The sequence below is a fragment of the Pan paniscus genome, chromosome 9 (genome assembly GCF_029289425.2).
Source record: "Pan paniscus chromosome 9, NHGRI_mPanPan1-v2.0_pri, whole genome shotgun sequence".
Classification (NCBI taxonomy): domain Eukaryota; kingdom Metazoa; phylum Chordata; class Mammalia; order Primates; family Hominidae; genus Pan; species Pan paniscus.
The window spans coordinates 54,053,115-54,070,410 of NC_073258.2; positions in this window are offsets into that span (position 1 = coordinate 54,053,115).

The window sequence follows — 17,296 nt, forward strand, 5'->3', positions numbered from 1 at the left end:
TAGAAAAACCAAATGGAAGCATTCTCAGAAAATTCTTTGTGATGATTGAGTTGAACTCAGAGACCTGAACATTCCTTTTGATGGAGCAGTTTCCAAACACACTTCTCGTGGAATCTGCAAGTGGATATTTGGACCTCCCTGAGGATTTCGTTGGAAGCGGGATAAACTTCCCAGAACTAAACGGAAGCATTCTCAGAAACTTCTTTGTGATGTTTGCATTCAACTCACAGAATTGAACCTTCGTTTCATAGTTCAGGTTTGAAACACTCTTTTTGTAGAATCTGGAAGTGGATATTTGGACCACTGTGTGGACTTCGTTTGAAACCGGTATATCTTCACCTCAAACCTAGACAGAAGCATTCTCCGAAAGTTCTCTGTGTTGACTGCATTCAACTCACAGACTTGAACAATCGTTTTGATGGAGCAGTTTTGAAACTCTCTATCTATGGAATCTGCAAGTGGATATGTTGACCTCTTTGAAGATTTCGTTGGAAACGGGTTAATCTTCACATAAAAGCTAAACAGAAGCATTCTCAGAAACTTCTTTGTGATGATTGCATTCACCTCACAGAGTTGAACTTTCCCTTTGATAGAGCAGCTTCGAAACACTCTTTTTCTAGAATCTGCAAGTGGACATTTGGAGGGCTTTGTGGACTGTGGTGGAAAAGGAAATATCTTCTCATCGAAAGTACATAGAAGCATTCTCAGAAACTACTCTGTGATGATTGCATTCAACTGACAGAATTGAACGTTCCTTTTGATAGAGCAGTTTGGAAACACTCTTTTTGTAGAATCTGCATGTGGAGATTTGGACCGCTTTGAGACCTATGGTAGCAAAGGGAATAACTTCATAGAAAAACCAAATGGAAGCATTCTCAGAAAATTCTTTGTGATGATTGAGTTGAACTCGGAGACCTGAACATTTCTTTTGATGGAGCAGTTTCCAAACACACTTCTCGTGGAATCTGCAAGGGGATATTTGGACCTCTCTGAGGATTTCGTTGGAAGCGGGATAAACTTCCCAGAACTAAACGGGAGCATTCTCAGAAACTTCTTTGTGATGTTTGCATTCAACTCACAGAGTTGAACCTTCGTTTCATAGTTCAGGTTTGAAACACCCTTTTTGTAGAATCTGGAAGTGGATATTTGGACCACTGTGTGGACTTCGTTTGAAACCGGTATATCTTCACCTCAAACCTAGACAGAAGCATTCTCCGAAAGTTCTCTGTGTTGACTGCATTCAACTCACAGACTTGAACAATCGTTTTGATGGAGCAGGTTTGAAACTCTCTATCTATGGAATCTGCAAGTGGATATGTTGACCTCTTTGAAGATTTCGTTGGAAACGGGTTAATCTTCACATAAAAGCTAAACAGAAGCATTCTCAGAAACTTCTTTGTGATGATTGCATTCACCTCACAGAGTTGAACTTTCCCTTTGATAGAGCAGCTTCGAAACACTCTTTTTCTAGAATCTGCAAGTGGACTTTTGGAGGGCTTTGTGGACTGTGGTGGAAAAGGAAATATCTTCTCATCAAAACTACATAGAAGCATTCTCAGAAACTACTCTGTGATGATTGCATTCAACTGACAGAGTTGAACGTTCCTTTTGATAGAGCAGTTTGGAAACACTCTTTTTGTAGAATCTGCATGTGGAGATTTGGACCGCTTTGAGACCTATGGTAGCAAAGGAAATAACTTCATAGAAAAACCAAATGGAAGCATTCTCAGAAAATTCTTTGTGATGATTGAGTTGAACTCGGAGACCTGAACATTTCTTTTGATGGAGCAGTTTCCAAACACACTTCTCGTGGAATCTGCAAGGGGATATTTGGACCTCTCTGAGGATTTCGTTGGAAGCGGGATAAACTTCCCAGAACTAAACGGGAGCATTCTCAGAAACTTCTTTGTGATGTTTGCATTCAACTCACAGAGTTGAACCTTCGTTTCATAGTTCAGGTTTGAAACACTCTTTTTGTAGAATCTGGAAGTGGATATTTGGACCACTGTGTGGACTTCGTTTGAAACCGGTATATCTTCACCTCAAACCTAGACAGAAGCATTCTCCGAAAGTTCTCTGTGTTGACTGCATTCAACTCACAGACTTGAACAATCGTTTTGATGGAGCAGTTTTGAAACTCTCTATCTATGGAATCTGCAAGTGGATATGTTGACCTCTTTGAAGATTTCGTTGGAAACGGGTTAATCTTCACATAAAAGCTAAACAGAAGCATTCTCAGAAACTTCTTTGAGATGATTGCATTCACCTCACAGAGTTGAACTTTCCCTTTGATAGAGCAGCTTCGAAACACTCTTTTTCTAGAATCTGCAAGTGGACATTTGGAGGGCTTTGTGGACTGTGGTGGAAAAGGAAATATCTTCTCATCAAAACTACATAGAAGCATTCTCAGAAACTACTCTGTGATGATTGCATTCAACTGACAGAGTTGAACGTTCCTTTTGATAGAGCAGTTTGGAAACACTATTTTTGTAGAATCTGCATGTGGAGATTTGGACCGCTTTGAGACCTATGGTAGTAAAGGAAATAACTTCATAGAAAAACCAAATGGAAGCATTCTCAGAAAATTCTTTGTGATGATTGAGTTGAACTCAGAGACCTGAACATTCCTTTTGATGGAGCAGTTTCCAAACACACTTCTCGTGGAATCTGCAAGTGGATATTTGGACCTCCCTGAGGATTTCGTTGGAAGCGGGATAAACTTCCCAGAACTAAACGGAAGCATTCTCAGAAACTTCTTTGTGATGTTTGCATTCAACTCACAGAATTGAACCTTCGTTTCATAGTTCAGGTTTGAAACACTCTTTTTGTAGAATCTGGAAGTGGATATTTGGACCACTGTGTGGACTTCGTTTGAAACCGGTATATCTTCACCTCAAACCTAGACAGAAGCATTCTCCGAAAGTTCTCTGTGTTGACTGCATTCAACTCACAGACTTGAACAATCGTTTTGATGGAGCAGTTTTGAAACTCTCTATCTATGGAATCTGCAAGTGGATATGTTGACCTCTTTGAAGATTTCGTTGGAAACGGGTTAATCTTCACATAAAAGCTAAACAGAAGCATTCTCAGAAACTTCTTTGTGATGATTGCATTCACCTCACAGAGTTGAACTTTCCCTTTGATAGAGCAGCTTCGAAACACTCTTTTTCTAGAATCTGCAAGTGGACATTTGGAGGGCTTTGTGGACTGTGGTGGAAAAGGAAATATCTTCTCATCGAAAGTACATAGAAGCATTCTCAGAAACTACTCTGTGATGATTGCATTCAACTGACAGAATTGAACGTTCCTTTTGATAGAGCAGTTTGGAAACACTCTTTTTGTAGAATCTGCATGTGGAGATTTGGACCGCTTTGAGACCTATGGTAGCAAAGGGAATAACTTCATAGAAAAACCAAATGGAAGCATTCTCAGAAAATTCTTTGTGATGATTGAGTTGAACTCGGAGACCTGAACATTTCTTTTGATGGAGCAGTTTCCAAACACACTTCTCGTGGAATCTGCAAGGGGATATTTGGACCTCTCTGAGGATTTCGTTGGAAGCGGGATAAACTTCCCAGAACTAAACGGGAGCATTCTCAGAAACTTCTTTGTGATGTTTGCATTCAACTCACAGAGTTGAACCTTCGTTTCATAGTTCAGGTTTGAAACACCCTTTTTGTAGAATCTGGAAGTGGATATTTGGACCACTGTGTGGACTTCGTTTGAAACCGGTATATCTTCACCTCAAACCTAGACAGAAGCATTCTCCGAAAGTTCTCTGTGTTGACTGCATTCAACTCACAGACTTGAACAATCGTTTTGATGGAGCAGGTTTGAAACTCTCTATCTATGGAATCTGCAAGTGGATATGTTGACCTCTTTGAAGATTTCGTTGGAAACGGGTTAATCTTCACATAAAAGCTAAACAGAAGCATTCTCAGAAACTTCTTTGTGATGATTGCATTCACCTCACAGAGTTGAACTTTCCCTTTGATAGAGCAGCTTCGAAACACTCTTTTTCTAGAATCTGCAAGTGGACTTTTGGAGGGCTTTGTGGACTGTGGTGGAAAAGGAAATATCTTCTCATCAAAACTACATAGAAGCATTCTCAGAAACTACTCTGTGATGATTGCATTCAACTGACAGAGTTGAACGTTCCTTTTGATAGAGCAGTTTGGAAACACTATTTTTGTAGAATCTGCATGTGGAGATTTGGACCGCTTTGAGACCTATGGTAGTAAAGGACATATCGTCATAGAAAAACCAAATGGAAGCATTCTCAGAAAATTCTTTGTGATGATTGAGTTGAACTCAGAGACCTGAACATTCCTTTTGATGGAGCAGTTTCCAAACACACTTCTCGTGGAATCTGCAAGTGGATATTTGGACCTCCCTGAGGATTTCGTTGGAAGCGGGATAAACTTCCCAGAACTAAACGGAAGCATTCTCAGAATCTTCTTTGTGATGTTTGCATTCAACTCACAGAGTTGAACCTTCCTTTCATAGTTCAGGTTTGAAACACTCTTTTCGTAGAATCTGGAAGTGGATATTTGGACCACTGTGTGGACTTCGTTGGAAACGGGTGTATCTTCAACTCAAACCTAGACAGAAGCATTCTCAGAAAGTTTTCTTTGTTGACTGCATTCAATTCACAGACTTGAACAATCGTTTTGATGGAGCAGTTTTGAAACTCTCTATCTATGGAATCTGCAAGTGGATATGTTGACCTCTTAGAAGATTTCGTTGGAAACGGGTTAATCTTCACATAAAAGCTAAACAGAAGCATTCTCAGAAACTTCTTTGTGATGATTGCATGCACCTCACAGAGTTGAACTTTCCCTTTGATAGAGCAGCTTCGAAACACTCTTTTTCTAGAATCTGCAAGTGGACATTTGGAGGGCTTTGTGGACTGTGGTGGAAAAGGAAATATCTTCTCATCGAAAGTACATAGAAGCATTCTCAGAAACTACTCTGTGATGATTGCATTCAACTGACAGAGTTGAACGTTCCTTTTGATAGAGCAGTTTGGAAACACTCTTTTTGTAGAATCTGCATGTGGATATTTGGACCGCTTTGAGACCTATGGTAGCAAAGGAAATAACTTCATAGAAAAACCAAATGGAAGCATTCTCAGAAAATTCTTTGTGATGATTGAGTTGAACTCGGAGACCTGAACATTTCTTTTGATGGAGCAGTTTCCAAACACACTTCTCGTGGAATCTGCAAGGGGATATTTGGACCTCTCTGAGGATTTCGTTGGAAGCGGGATAAACTTCCCAGAACTAAACGGGAGCATTCTCAGAAACTTCTTTGTGATGTTTGCATTCAACTCACAGAGTTGAACCTTCGTTTCATAGTTCAGGTTTGAAACACTCTTTTTGTAGAATCTGGAAGTGGATATTTGGACCACTGTGTGGACTTCGTTTGAAACCGGTATATCTTCACCTCAAACCTAGACAGAAGCATTCCCCGAAATTTCTCTGTGTTGACTGCATTCAACTCACAGACTTGAAGAATCGTTTTGATGGAGCAGTTTTGAAACTCTCTATCTATGGAATCTGCAAGTGGATATGTTGACCTCTTTGAAGATTTCGTTGGAAACGGGTTAATCTTCACATAAAAGCTAAACAGAAGCATTCTCAGAAACTTCTTTGAGATGATTGCATTCACCTCACAGAGTTGAACTTTCCCTTTGATAGAGCAGCTTCGAAACACTCTTTTTCTAGAATCTGCAAGTGGACATTTGGAGGGCTTTGTGGACTGTGGTGGAAAAGGAAATATCTTCTCATCAAAACTACATAGAAGCATTCTCAGAAACTACTCTGTGATGATTGCATTCAACTGACAGAGTTGAACGTTCCTTTTGATAGAGCAGTTTGGAAACACTCTTTTTGTAGAATCTGCATGTGGAGATTTGGACCGCTTTGAGACCTATGGTAGTAAAGGAAATAACTTCATAGAAAAACCAAATGGAAGCATTCTCAGAAAATTCTTTGTGATGATTGAGTTGAACTCAGAGACCTGAACATTCCTTTTGATGGAGCAGTTTCCAAACACACTTCTCGTGGAATCTGCAAGTGGATATTTGGACCTCCCTGAGGATTTCGTTGGAAGCGGGATAAACTTCCCAGAACTAAACGGAAGCATTCTCAGAAACTTCTTTGTGATGTTTGCATTCAACTCACAGTGTTGAACCTTCCTTTCATAGTTCAGGTATGAAACACTCTTTTCGTAGAATCTGGAAGTGGATATTTGGACCACTGTGTGGACTTCTTTGGAAACGGGTGTATCTTCACCTCAAACCTAGACAGAAGCATTCTCAGAAAGTTCTCTGTGTTGACTGCATTCAACTCACAGACTTGAACAATCGTTTTGATGGAGCAGGTTTGAAACTCTCTATCTATGGAATCTGCAAGAGGATATGTTGACCTCTTTGAAGGTTTCGTTGGAAACGGGTTAATCTTCACATAAAAGCTAAACAGAAGCATTCTCAGAAACTTCTTTGTGATGATTGCATTCACCTCACAGAGTTGAACTTTCCCTTTGATAGAGCAGCTTCGAAACACTCTTTTTCTAGAATCTGCAAGTGGACTTTTGGAGGGCTTTGTGGACTGTGGTGGAAAAGAAATATCTTCTCATCGAAACTACATAGAAGCATTCTCAGAAACTACTCTGTGATGATTGCATTCAACTGACAGAGTTGAACGTTCCTTCTGATAGAGCAGTTGGGAAACACTCTTTTTGTAGAATCTGCATGTGGAGATTTGGACCGCTTTGAGACCTATGGTAGTAAAGGAAATAACTTCATAGAAAAACCAAATGGAAGCATTCTCAGAAAATTCTTTGTGATGATTGAGTTGAACTCAGAGACCTGAACATTCCTTTTGATGGAGCAGTTTCCAAACTCACTTCTCGTGGAATCTGCAAGTGGATATTTGGACCTCCCTGAGGATTTCGTTGGAAGCGGGATAAACTTCCCAGAACTAAACGGAAGCATTCTCAGAAACTTCTTTGTGATGTTTGCATTCAACTCACAGAGTTGAACCCTCCTTTCGTAGTTCAGGTTTGAAACACTCTTTTCGTAGAATCTGGAAGTGGATATTTGGACCACTGTGTGGACTTCGTTGGAAACGGGTGTATCTTCAACTCAAACCTAGACAGAAGCATTCTCAGAAAGTTCTCTTTGTTGACTGCATTCAACTCACAGACTTGAACAATCGTTTTGATGGAGCAGATTTGAAACTCTCTTTCTTAGGCATCTGCAAGTGGATATGTTGACCTCTTAGAAGATTTCGTTGGAAACGGGTTAATCTTCACATAAAAGCTAAACAGAAGCATTCTCAGAAACTTCTTTGTGATGATTGCATGCACCTCACAGAGTTGAACTTTCCCTTTGATAGAGCAGCTTCGAAACACTCTTTTTCTAGAATCTGCAAGTGGACATTTGGAGGGCTTTGTGGACTGTGGTGGAAAAGGAAATATCTTCTCATCGAAAGTACATAGAAGCATTCTCAGAAACTACTCTGTGATGATTGCATTCAACTGACAGAGTTGAACGTTCCTTTTGATAGAGCAGTTTGGAAACACTCTTTTTGTAGAATCTGCATGTGGAGATTTGGACCGCTTTGAGACCTATGGTAGCAAAGGAAATAACTTCATAGAAAAACCAAATGGAAGCATTCTCAGAAAATTCTTTGTGATGATTGAGTTGAACTCGGAGACCTGAACATTTCTTTTGATGGAGCAGTTTCCAAACACACTTCTCGTGGAATCTGCAAGGGGATATTTGGACCTCTCTGAGGATTTCGTTGGAAGCGGGATAAACTTCCCACAACTAAACGGGAGCATTCTCAGAAACTTCTTTGTGATGTTTGCATTCAACTCACAGAGTTGAACCTTCGTTTCATAGTTCAGGTTTGAAACACTCTTTTTGTAGAATCTGGAAGTGGATATTTGGACCACTGTGTGGACTTCGTTTGAAACCGGTATATCTTCACCTCAAACCTAGACAGAAGCATTCTCCGAAAGTTCTCTGTGTTGACTGCATTCAACTCACAGACTTGAACAATCGTTTTGATGGAGCAGTTTTGAAACTCTCTATCTATGGAATCTGCAAGTGGATATGTTGACCTCTTTGAAGATTTCGTTGGAAACGGGTTAATCTTCACATAAAAGCTAAACAGAAGCATTCTCAGAAACTTCTTTGTGATGATTGCATTCACCTCACAGAGTTGAACTTTCCCTTTGATAGAGCAGCTTCGAAACACTCTTTTTCTAGAATCTGCAAGTGGACATTTGGAGGGCTTTGTGGACTGTGGTGGAAAAGGAAATATCTTCTCATCAAAACTACATAGAAGCATTCTCAGAAACTACTCTGTGATGATTGCATTCAACTGACAGAGTTGAACGTTCCTTTTGATAGAGCAGTTTGGAAACACTATTTTTGTAGAATCTGCATGTGGAGATTTGGACCGCTTTGAGACCTATGGTAGTAAAGGAAATAACTTCATAGAAAAACCAAATGGAAGCATTCTCAGAAAATTCTTTGTGATGATTGAGTTGAACTCAGAGACCTGAACATTCCTTTTGATGGAGCAGTTTCCAAACACACTTCTCGTGGAATCTGCAAGTGGATATTTGGACCTCCCTGAGGATTTCGTTGGAAGCGGGATAAACTTCCCAGAACTAAACGGAAGCATTCTCAGAAACTTCTTTGTGATGTTTGCATTCAACTCACAGAGTTGAACCTTCCTTTCATAGTTCAGGTATGAAACACTCTTTTCGTAGAATCTGGAAGTGGATATTTGGACCACTGTGTGGACTTCTTTGGAAACGGGTGTATCTTCACCTCAAACCTAGACAGAAGCATTCTCCGAAATTTCTCTGTGTTGACTGCATTCAACTCACAGACTTGAACAATCGTTTTGATGGAGCAGGTTTGAAACTCTCTATCTATGGAATCTGCAAGTGGATATGTTGACCTCTTTGAAGATTTCGTTGGAAACGGGTTAATCTTCACATAAAAGCTAAACAGAAGCATTCTCAGAAACTTCTTTGTGATGATTGCATTCACCTCACAGAGTTGAACTTTCCCTTTGATAGAGCAGCTTCGAAACACTCTTTTTCTAGAATCTGCAAGTGGACTTTTGGAGGGCTTTGTGGACTGTGGTGGAAAAGAAATATCTTCTCATCGAAACTACATAGAAGCATTCTCAGAAACTACTCTGTGATGATTGCATTCAACTGACAGAGTTGAACGTTCCTTCTGATAGAGCAGTTGGGAAACACTCTTTTTGTAGAATCTGCATGTGGAGATTTGGACCGCTTTGAGACCTATGGTAGTAAAGGAAATAACTTCATAGAAAAACCAAATGGAAGCATTCTCAGAAAATTCTTTGTGATGATTGAGTTGAACTCAGAGACCTGAACATTCCTTTTGATGGAGCAGTTTCCAAACTCACTTCTCGTGGAATCTGCAAGTGGATATTTGGACCTCCCTGAGGATTTCGTTGGAAGCGGGATAAACTTCCCAGAACTAAACGGAAGCATTCTCAGAAACTTCTTTGTGATGTTTGCATTCAACTCACAGAGTTGAACCTTCCTTTCATAGTTCAGGTTTGAAACACTCTTTTCGTAGAATCTGGAAGTGGATATTTGGACCACTGTGTGGACTTCGTTGGAAACGGGTGTATCTTCAACTCAAACCTAGACAGAAGCATTCTCAGAAAGTTCCCTTTGTTGACTGCATTCAACTCACAGACTTGAACAATCGTTTTGATGGAGCAGATTTGAAACTCTCTTTCTTAGGCATCTGCAAGTGGATATGTTGACCTCTTAGAAGATTTCGTTGGAAACGGGTTAATCTTCACATAAAAGCTAAACAGAAGCATTCTCAGAAACTTCTTTGTGATGATTGCATGCACCTCACAGAGTTGAACTTTCCCTTTGATAGAGCAGCTTCGAAACACTCTTTTTCTAGAATCTGCAAGTGGACATTTGGAGGGCTTTGTGGACTGTGGTGGAAAAGGAAATATCTTCTCATCGAAAGTACATAGAAGCATTCTCAGAAACTACTCTGTGATGATTGCATTCAACTGACAGAGTTGAACGTTCCTTTTGATAGAGCAGTTTGGAAACACTCTTTTTGTAGAATCTGCATGTGGAGATTTGGACCGCTTTGAGACCTATGGTAGCAAAGGAAATAACTTCATAGAAAAACCAAATGGAAGCATTCTCAGAAAATTCTTTGTGATGATTGAGTTGAACTCGGAGACCTGAACATTGCTTTTGATGGAGCAGTTTCCAAACACACTTCTCGTGGAATCTGCAAGGGGATATTTGGACCTCTCTGAGGATTTCGTTGGAAGCGGGATAAACTTCCCAGAACTAAACGGGAGCATTCTCAGAAACTTCTTTGTGATGTTTGCATTCAACTCACAGAGTTGAACCTTCGTTTCATAGTTCAGGTTTGAAACACTCTTTTTGTAGAATCTGGAAGTGGATATTTGGACCACTGTGTGGACTTCGTTTGAAACCGGTATATCTTCACCTCAAACCTAGACAGAAGCATTCTCCGAAAGTTCTCTGTGTTGACTGCATTCAACTCACAGACTTGAACAATCGTTTTGATGGAGCAGTTTTGAAACTCTCTATCTATGGAATCTGCAAGTGGATATGTTGACCTCTTTGAAGATTTCGTTGGAAACGGGTTAATCTTCTCATAAAAGCTAAACAGAAGCATTCTCAGAAACTTCTTTGAGATGATTGCATTCACCTCACAGAGTTGAACTTTCCCTTTGATAGAGCAGCTTCGAAACACTCTTTTTCTAGAATCTGCAAGTGGACTTTTGGAGGGCTTTGTGGACTGTGGTGGAAAAGGAAATATCTTCTCATCAAAACTACATAGAAGCATTCTCAGAAACTACTCTGTGATGATTGCATTCAACTGACAGAGTTGAACGTTCCTTTTGATAGAGCAGTTTGGAAACACTATTTTTGTAGAATCTGCATGTGGAGATTTGGACCGCTTTGAGACCTATGGTAGTAAAGGAAATATCGTCATAGAAAAACCAAATGGAAGCATTCTCAGAATATTCTTTGTGATGATTGAGTTGAACTCAGAGACCTGAACATTCCTTTTGATGGAGCAGTTTCCAAACACACTTCTCGTGGAATCTGCAAGTGGATATTTGGACCTCCCTGAGGATTTCGTTGGAAGCGGGATAAGCTTCCCAGAACTAAACGGAAGCATTCTCAGAAACTTCTTTGTGATGTTTGCATTCAACTCACAGAGTTGAACCTTCGTTTCATAGTTCAGGTTTGAAACACTCTTTTTGTAGAATCTGGAAGTGGATATTTGGACCACTGTGTGGACTTCGTTTGAAACCGGTATATCTTCACCTCAAACCTAGACAGAAGCATTCTCCGAAAGTTCTCTGTGTTGACTGTATTCAACTCACAGACTTGAACAATCGTTTTGATGGAGCAGTTTTGAAACTCTCTATCTATGGAATCTGCAAGTGGATATGTTGACCTCTTTGAAGATTTCGTTGGAAACGGGTTAATCTTCACATAAAAGCTAAACAGAAGCATTCTCAGAAACTTCTTTGTGATGATTGCATTCACCTCACAGAGTTGAACTTTCCCTTTGATAGAGCAGCTTCGAAACACTCTTTTTCTAGAATCTGCAAGTGGACATTTGGAGGGCTTTGTGGACTGTGGTGGAAAAGGAAATATCTTCTCATCAAAACTACATAGAAGCATTCTCAGAAACTACTCTGTGATGATTGCATTCAACTGACAGAGTTGAACGTTCCTTTTGATAGAGCAGTTTGGAAACACTATTTTTGTAGAATCTGCATGTGGAGATTTGGACCGCTTTGAGACCTATGGTAGTAAAGGAAATATCGTCATAGAAAAACCAAATGGAAGCATTCTCAGAAAATTCTTTGTGATGATTGAGTTGAACTCAGAGACCTGAACATTCCTTTTGATGGAGCAGTTTCCAAACACACTTCTCGTGGAATCTGCAAGTGGATATTTGGACCTCCCTGAGGATTTCGTTGGAAGCGGGATGAACTTCCCAGAACTAAACGGAAGCATTCTCAGAAACTTCTTTGTGATGTTTGCATTCAACTCACAGAGTTGAACCTTCCTTTCATAGTTCAGGTTTGAAACACTCTTTTCGTAGAATCTGGAAGTGGATATTTGGACCACTGTGTGGACTTCGTTGGAAAAGTGTGTATCTTCAACTCAAACCTAGACAGAAGCATTCTCAGAAAGTTCTCTTTGTTGACTGCATTCAACTCACAGACTTGAACAATCGTTTTGATGGAGCAGTTTTGAAACTCTCTATCTATGGAATCTGCAAGTGGATATGTTGACCTCTTAGAAGATTTCGTTGGAAACGGGTTAATCTTCACATAAAAGCTAAACAGAAGCATTCTCAGAAACTTCTTTGTGATGATTGCATGCACCTCACAGAGTTGAACTTTCCCTTTGATAGAGCAGCTTCGAAACACTCTTTTTCTAGAATCTGCAAGTGGACATTTGGAGGGCTTTGTGGACTGTGGTGGAAAAGGAAATATCTTCTCATCGAAAGTACATAGAAGCATTCTCAGAAACTACTCTGTGATGATTGCATTCAACTGACAGAGTTGAACGTTCCTTTTGATAGAGCAGTTTGGAAACACTCTTTTTGTAGAATCTGCATGTGGAGATTTGGACCGCTTTGAGACCTATGGTAGCAAAGGAAATAACTTCATAGAAAAACCAAATGGAAGCATTCTCAGAAAATTCTTTGTGATGATTGAGTTGAACTCGGAGACCTGAACATTGCTTTTGATGGAGCAGTTTCCAAACACACTTCTCGTGGAATCTGCAAGGGGATATTTGGACCTCTCTGAGGATTTCGTTGGAAGCGGGATAAACTTCCCAGAACTAAACGGGAGCATTCTCAGAAACTTCTTTGTGATGTTTGCATTCAACTCACAGAGTTGAACCTTCGTTTCATAGTTCAGGTTTGAAACACCCTTTTTGTAGAATCTGGAAGTGGATATTTGGACCACTGTGTGGACTTCGTTTGAAACCGGTATATCTTCACCTCAAACCTAGACAGAAGCATTCTCCGAAAGTTCTCTGTGTTGACTGCATTCAACTCACAGACTTGAACAATCGTTTTGATGGAGCAGGTTTGAAACTCTCTATCTATGGAATCTGCAAGTGGATATGTTGACCTCTTTGAAGATTTCGTTGGAAACGGGTTAATCTTCACATAAAAGCTAAACAGAAGCATTCTCAGAAACTTCTTTGTGATGATTGCATTCACCTCACAGAGTTGAACTTTCCCTTTGATAGAGCAGCTTCGAAACACTCTTTTTCTAGAATCTGCAAGTGGACTTTTGGAGGGCTTTGTGGACTGTGGTGGAAAAGGAAATATCTTCTCATCAAAACTACATAGAAGCATTCTCAGAAACTACTCTGTGATGATTGCATTCAACTGACAGAGTTGAACGTTCCTTTTGATAGAGCAGTTTGGAAACACTATTTTTGTAGAATCTGCATGTGGAGATTTGGACCGCTTTGAGACCTATGGTAGTAAAGGAAATATCGTCATAGAAAAACCAAATGGAAGCATTCTCAGAAAATTCTTTGTGATGATTGAGTTGAACTCAGAGACCTGAACATTCCTTTTGATGGAGCAGTTTCCAAACACACTTCTCGTGGAATCTGCAAGTGGATATTTGGACCTCCCTGAGGATTTCGTTGGAAGCGGGATAAACTTCCCAGAACTAAACGGAAGCATTCTCAGAAACTTCTTTGTGATGTTTGCATTCAACTCACAGAGTTGAACCTTCCTTTCATAGTTCAGGTTTGAAACACTCTTTTCGTAGAATCTGGAAGTGGATATTTGGACCACTGTGTGGACTTCGTTGGAAACGGGTGTATCTTCAACTCAAACCTAGACAGAAGCATTCTCAGAAAGTTCTCTTTGTTGACTGCATTCAACTCACAGACTTGAACAATCGTTTTGATGGAGCAGTTTTGAAACTCTCTATCTATGGAATCTGCAAGTGGATATGTTGACCTCTTAGAAGATTTCGTTGGAAACGGGTTAATCTTCACATAAAAGCTAAACAGAAGCATTCTCAGAAACTTCTTTGTGATGATTGCATGCACCTCACAGAGTTGAACTTTCCCTTTGATAGAGCAGCTTCGAAACACTCTTTTTCTAGAATCTGCAAGTGGACATTTGGAGGGCTTTGTGGACTGTGGTGGAAAAGGAAATATCTTTTCATCGAAAGTACATAGAAGCATTCTCAGAAACTACTCTGTGATGATTGCATTCAACTGACAGAGTTGAACGTTCCTTTTGATAGAGCAGTTTGGAAACACTCTTTTTGTAGAATCTGCATGTGGAGATTTGGACCGCTTTGAGACCTATGGTAGCAAAGGAAATAACTTCATAGAAAAACCAAATGGAAGCATTCTCAGAAAATTCTTTGTGATGATTGAGTTGAACTCGGAGACCTGAACATTGCTTTTGATGGAGCAGTTTCCAAACACACTTCTCGTGGAATCTGCAAGGGGATATTTGGACCTCTCTGAGGATTTCGTTGGAAGCGGGATAAACTTCCCAGAACTAAACGGGAGCATTCTCAGAAACTTCTTTGTGATGTTTGCATTCAACTCACAGAGTTGAACCTTCGTTTCATAGTTCAGGTTTGAAACACCCTTTTTGTAGAATCTGGAAGTGGATATTTGGACCACTGTGTGGACTTCGTTTGAAACCGGTATATCTTCACCTCAAACCTAGACAGAAGCATTCTCCGAAAGTTCTCTGTGTTGACTGCATTCAACTCACAGACTTGAACAATCGTTTTGATGGAGCAGGTTTGAAACTCTCTATCTATGGAATCTGCAAGTGGATATGTTGACCTCTTTGAAGATTTCGTTGGAAACGGGTTAATCTTCACATAAAAGCTAAACAGAAGCATTCTCAGAAACTTCTTTGTGATGATTGCATTCACCTCACAGAGTTGAACTTTCCCTTTGATAGAGCAGCTTCGAAACACTCTTTTTCTAGAATCTGCAAGTGGACTTTTGGAGGGCTTTGTGGACTGTGGTGGAAAAGGAAATATCTTCTCATCAAAACTACATAGAAGCATTCTCAGAAACTACTCTGTGATGATTGCATTCAACTGACAGAGTTGAACGTTCCTTTTGATAGAGCAGTTTGGAAACACTATTTTTGTAGAATCTGCATGTGGAGATTTGGACCGCTTTGAGACCTATGGTAGTAAAGGAAATATCGTCATAGAAAAACCAAATGGAAGCATTCTCAGAAAATTCTTTGTGATGATTGAGTTGAACTCAGAGACCTGAACATTCCTTTTGATGGAGCAGTTTCCAAACACACTTCTCGTGGAATCTGCAAGTGGATATTTGGACCTCCCTGAGGATTTCGTTGGAAGCGGGATGAACTTCCCAGAACTAAACGGAAGCATTCTCAGAAACTTCTTTGTGATGTTTGCATTCAACTCACAGAGTTGAACCTTCCTTTCATAGTTCAGGTTTGAAACACTCTTTTCGTAGAATCTGGAAGTGGATATTTGGACCACTGTGTGGAATTCGTTGGAAACGGGTGTATCTTCAACTCAAACCTAGACAGAAGCATTCTCAGAAAGTTCTCTTTGTTGACTGCATTCAACTCACAGACTTGAACAATCGTTTTGATGGAGCAGTTTTGAAACTCTCTATCTATGGAATCTGCAAGTGGATATGTTGACCTCTTAGAAGATTTCGTTGGAAACGGGTTAATCTTCACATAAAAGCTAAACAGAAGCATTCTCAGAAACTTCTTTGTGATGATTGCATGCACCTCACAGAGTTGAACTTTCCCTTTGATAGAGCAGCTTCGAAACACTCTTTTTCTAGAATCTGCAAGTGGACATTTGGAGGGCTTTGTGGACTGTGGTGGAAAAGGAAATATCTTCTCATCGAAAGTACATAGAAGCATTCTCAGAAACTACTCTGTGATGATTGCATTCAACTGACAGAGTTGAACGTTCCTTTTGATAGAGCAGTTTGGAAACACTCTTTTTGTAGAATCTGCATGTGGAGATTTGGACCGCTTTGAGACCTATGGTAGCAAAGGAAATAACTTCATAGAAAAACCAAATGGAAGCATTCTCAGAAAATTCTTTGTGATGATTGAGTTGAACTCGGAGACCTGAACATTGCTTTTGATGGAGCAGTTTCCAAACACACTTCTCGTGGAATCTGCAAGGGGATATTTGGACCTCTCTGAGGATTTCGTTGGAAGCGGGATAAACTTCCCAGAACTAAACGGGAGCATTCTCAGAAACTTCTTTGTGATGTTTGCATTCAACTCACAGAGTTGAACCTTCGTTTCATAGTTCAGGTTTGAAACACTCTTTTTGTAGAATCTGGAAGTGGATATTTGGACCACTGTGTGGACTTCGTTTGAAACCGGTATATCTTCACCTCAAACCTAGACAGAAGCATTCTCCGAAAGTTCTCTGTGTTGACTGCATTCAACTCACAGACTTGAACAATCGTTTTGATGGAGCAGTTTTGAAACTCTCTATCTATGGAATCTGCAAGTGGATATGTTGACCTCTTTGAAGATTTCGTTGGAAACGGGTTAATCTTCTCATAAAAGCTAAACAGAAGCATTCTCAGAAACTTCTTTGAGATGATTGCATTCACCTCACAGAGTTGAACTTTCCCTTTGATAGAGCAGCTTCGAAACACTCTTTTTCTAGAATCTGCAAGTGGACTTTTGGAGGGCTTTGTGGACTGTGGTGGAAAAGGAAATATCTTCTCATCAAAACTACATAGAAGCATTCTCAGAAACTACTCTGTGATGATTGCATTCAACTGACAGAGTTGAACGTTCCTTTTGATAGAGCAGTTTGGAAACACTATTTTTGTAGAATCTGCATGTGGAGATTTGGACCGCTTTGAGACCTATGGTAGTAAAGGAAATATCGTCATAGAAAAACCAAATGGAAGCATTCTCAGAAAATTCTTTGTGATGATTGAGTTGAACTCAGAGACCTGAACATTACTTTTGATGGAGCAGTTTCCAAACACACTTCTCGTGGAATCTGCAAGTGGATATTTGGACCTCCCTGAGGATTTCGTTGGAAGCGGGATAAACTTCCCAGAACTAAACGGAAGCATTCTCAGAAACTTCTTTGTGATGTTTGCATTCAACTCACAGAGTTGAACCTTCGTTTCATAGTTCAGGTTTGAAACACTCTTTTTGTAG